Here is a 3,978-nt window from a genome sequence, read left to right as displayed (position 1 = left end):
ACATACATCATCTCATTTAATTCTCACCACCACACTGTGGGGTAGGGCTTATGATGTTTGCTTTATAGATGAGCCTGAGGATCAGAGACATTAGTTGACTTGTCCAAGGCCACACATGAGTACGTGACAGAATCAAAATTTAAACTCCAGTCTGACTCCAAAGCCCTTTCCATCATGTTACATTGCTTCTCAAATGTCTAATGAACATTTCTGGTCAAGGTTTGGTGACTTTCAAGACCTGTGGCATTTGAGGAATGTTGAGGCAAGAACAACAGAGAGAGCCAGGAGATATGGGTTTGAATAATGACTCTACCATTTACTGGCTGTGTGATCTTGGAAAAATTCTTAACCTCTCTGGCTTTCTCTTCACCTATAAAAAGTGTGTCTGTGTTGTATGTGGTTAGGGGTATTAGAAGATTTTTAAACTACCTTTCATTTCCAATCTTTGATGATTTCTTGAGCCTTGAAGGGGCTTTTAATTTCCCATAATGAAGGTGCATGTTTGTTCTTTTGCTCTCTAAGTGAACTCAGATGTGTGGAAACACTTCCATTTGAAATTCAAGAACTGACTTAATTTCTGCCACAGAGATGTTATTCCTCCTCTCTGTAAAATTCACTTTCTATGTGAGATGCCTCAACACAAACTATCTCCTATTGCGCTGGTGGACAACTCCACTGGGTACTGACTGTGGTGCTCTACTCATAAATGAGTCATAGTGAGGCCTGCAGGACATGCTAGAAACACAAAATGGTGTTTCATAATGTTATCACAAAGGAGTATCACTACAGTTGGCTTTCATCTGAAGGCAATAAATGTTACTTCCAGTGGGTTAGAAAAACAAATATGCATGTAGTTGCCTATTTTGGATGCTTTGGTCTATTTCTGTAAATTAACGAGGCTTTATTTATCGCATGCCTCTCGTTATTTATAATTCACTACAATATGCTGACGAGCTTTCTCTGCAAATGGCTGTCTAATCTTAGAGCGCACCACCCCTCGCTAGTCTGGCTTGCACCCATTCTCCTGTCGATGGAAATGTATACATTGGCCCTCCTGCCGCGGACATTCATCACCCGCTGCTCAGCATTCTTGAGGATCAAATGACATGAGCCATGCTGTATGTGGGGAGCAATGTTTGAAAATTCCTTTGATGTTGTGCCTTGTGACAATGGCTAAATTCAAGCTTTTGCTATTTGACCAAATGCCAAATGTGCTAGCCTGAATATCTATGATCTTACAGATGGACGGATGAAAAAAAAATAAGATTAAACCACTGGAAAAAATATTTCAAAACTATTTTGCAGGGCTAATTAAGGTAAAGCTTTGATTAATTGGAAAGTTAGTTGAGCAGGGAGTTTTAGCTAATTAGGAGCTAAGGTATAAACACTTTAAAAATATTTGTTTTATATATACTTAGTGCTATCCATGTATATGGTATTGAGTCTTCAAAGAGGGGCAAAAGTTCATATAGTCCTTCTATCCAAAGCATTTTGTGGTTTCCTTCTACCAATTATTGCTGAAAACTTTGTTCTATTTCTTTTCAGTCCTTTTTAATGCTTATGTTTTACATTGTTTTTGTTACAAAAACATGACCATCCAGGATATGTATGTATTTTGAATCAATTTTTATTCATTTAACATTACAACAATTCAATCTAAATGTTATTTTGTTAGGCGTATATAATGGTATGCTTAAACATCCCCTTGTTTGCTTAAAATTTGGGTTGTTTTCACCTGTTTAACATGATAAAAATGCTATGAAGAAAATCTTCATACACAGAGGTAAAGACAAATTTTCATATATGGAATTATTAGACCAGAGAAGACAATTTTAAATTCTCAATATTATCAATATTCATTGTAATTCCTTTTCAAAGGAGTGGTACCATTTTATACCCTTATTACCATTATTTGACCATAAGTTTCTCCTTTCTCTATCATTATTGGGTTTTTGTTTATGCAATACGCAAAGTATTTTTACAGAAAAAAATTTAATTGGGAAAAATATATAATAGCTATCATCTGCTGAATTCACACAATAACCTTGCAAAATCAACAGTTTACAGAGAACAGATATTGGGAGCAATTAAGTGATTCACCCAAGTCCATACAACTATCACCATAGCTGGACCTTAAGGATATTGCTTCTTCTGAGACCAGGCCTGTTGTGTGTTCCACTCTATGATGGAAGCCCCCTAAACAGCAGAAGGGGTCAAGGCTAATGAGCCTTTCAAGATAAGCTTGAAGAAGCTTGGTGGTTGGTGTGTGTAAAGATGGAGTAGATGAGCAGGACTGGAGATTAAAATGTCGAAATGGCTTTGTTCCCTTAAAAACCAAACAGTGCCTCAAAAAGAGAGGATAATTTTTTATTAATTTATGCATGCTGTTTCGTCCTCCCGCATACACATCAAAAAGGTCTAAAAAAGAAAAAAGTATGTTATTTAATAGTGCTTGAGCATTGGAGTATTTTAACTAAACTCAGATATACATGAGTAACTCCAGTTGGAAGCTGTTCATGCATATCTGAAGGCAGAATGTGGACTTTTGGCTTTAGCCTATTAAACACAAGGAAATTCATAGTTAAAATTCCACTCTTAGCTCCCCAGCCAAGATGGGAATGGCCCTAGCCATAAACCACGATGGACAGGGCTACCACAAGGCCCAATAATCTGTTGGCATTACAGAGTAGGGTTGGCAAAACACAGTAAATCAAGGCCTCACCTTCATTTTTCAAAAAGCCAAATGGATTGAAGGTGTGTGTGTCATTCTTTCCAGTGAGCAGGCAGACAGGTTTTGCAATAAGCTGGAGGAAGATGTGTGGAGTCAGTGACAAATCCTCCTGGTTGGAGGCTGTTTGGATGCTCCAGGTATCCATTTGAAGGGTCACCTTGGGAAAATGATTTGGCACCATGTGCCTTCTTATTCTTTGCAAAGATGAGAAAGAGGAAAGCCCACTCTGGAGGCCACAGTAGAGTAAAATGGCAGGAGTCGGCACTGGCTCCATGGAGTGTGGCTTTGGGACAGGGCAGTCTGTGCTTCCATTCATCTGGAGGTTCTTCGTGTTTAGAAGGCCTCAGTGGGTTCAGCAGGAGGCAGAATAATGGGGATTGGCAAAACCCAGGGCTGGGCTCACCTCTCTAGATTATAAAATCCCATTGTCTAATCAGATGCCCCTTCACGGACATTAACAACAAAAAGCAAAACAACAAATCACCAGTACTTATTTTTCAAAGATATGATTCTGAATGTGGATATTAGAAAGAATACCTTGTTAATATCTCCAATACCTTTTAGATAATTGCAAAGAAGGCTGGTTTCTTCAAGCATTCAGATGATCTCCACTAGAGGCTTTTATAGAGAGGTGAAACTGCTTTGGTGAATCCTTCAGTGCTGAGATGATAATTTGGATTCACCCTGCCTTTAAGGAGAAAAGCTGGAAGCAGCAGGCAGCATCTGTAGAGAAGTGAATGTCTCTCCAGGTCCCTTGTTTTGTAACCAGATTTTAATTTTAATCAGTGGGGAATCCTGAAAAAACATTAACAGAAAGCAGTTTGGAAGCAGCTTTGATTTCAAAACCGTGTAGTGATGTATCTACTCCACCCATGTATTTTCATAGCCACTTGCCTGAAAGGTCAGGCCATAAATAAGCCCAGCGTCCAGAGCTCTGCCTGGAACTGGATCCCTGTTTTGCTGGCGGCCGGAGGAGAGAGAAGGCAGCGTTAGAGAGAAGGCAAGCCGAGTTGAGCTCCAGGGGTACCTTCCCCCAGTCTAGCCTAAATGGCTCTTCTCTCTGACTGGACCGGAGTGTTTTCTGTCACCTCCAAACATTGCCTGCTGCGATAACGTTCGTTCCCGAGGCTCATGCCCAAGGTGACAGTCAGGAATGCGAGGAAGACGCAAGCCAAGCCGGGTTAGACAAAATGGCTGTGCCGCCCAGCCCCGCGCTGGCCGGGATGCGCAGCTGGGGAGGAGCTGAC

The 3,978-nt window shown here is 40.3% G+C and overlaps 1 long non-coding RNA gene across 1 annotated transcript; it reads right to left on the bottom strand.

Annotated features, from left to right (window-relative positions):
• Positions 1 to 2,286: 2,286 nt before the first annotated feature.
• LOC123643547 lies at positions 2,287 to 3,640 on the bottom strand. The gene is made up of 3 exons (XR_006736833.1): positions 3,289 to 3,640; positions 2,723 to 2,888; positions 2,287 to 2,418 (listed from the first exon to the last, which is right to left on the bottom strand). It is a non-coding gene; the product is annotated as an uncharacterized LOC123643547 (long non-coding RNA).
• Between the last annotated feature and the right edge of the window lie 338 nt (positions 3,641 to 3,978).

Source organism: Lemur catta, chromosome 8 (genome assembly GCF_020740605.2).
Source record: "Lemur catta isolate mLemCat1 chromosome 8, mLemCat1.pri, whole genome shotgun sequence".
Taxonomy (NCBI): domain Eukaryota; kingdom Metazoa; phylum Chordata; class Mammalia; order Primates; family Lemuridae; genus Lemur; species Lemur catta.
The sequence above is the reverse complement of the archived record's forward strand: the minus strand, read 5'-3'. Positions and strand labels throughout refer to the sequence as shown.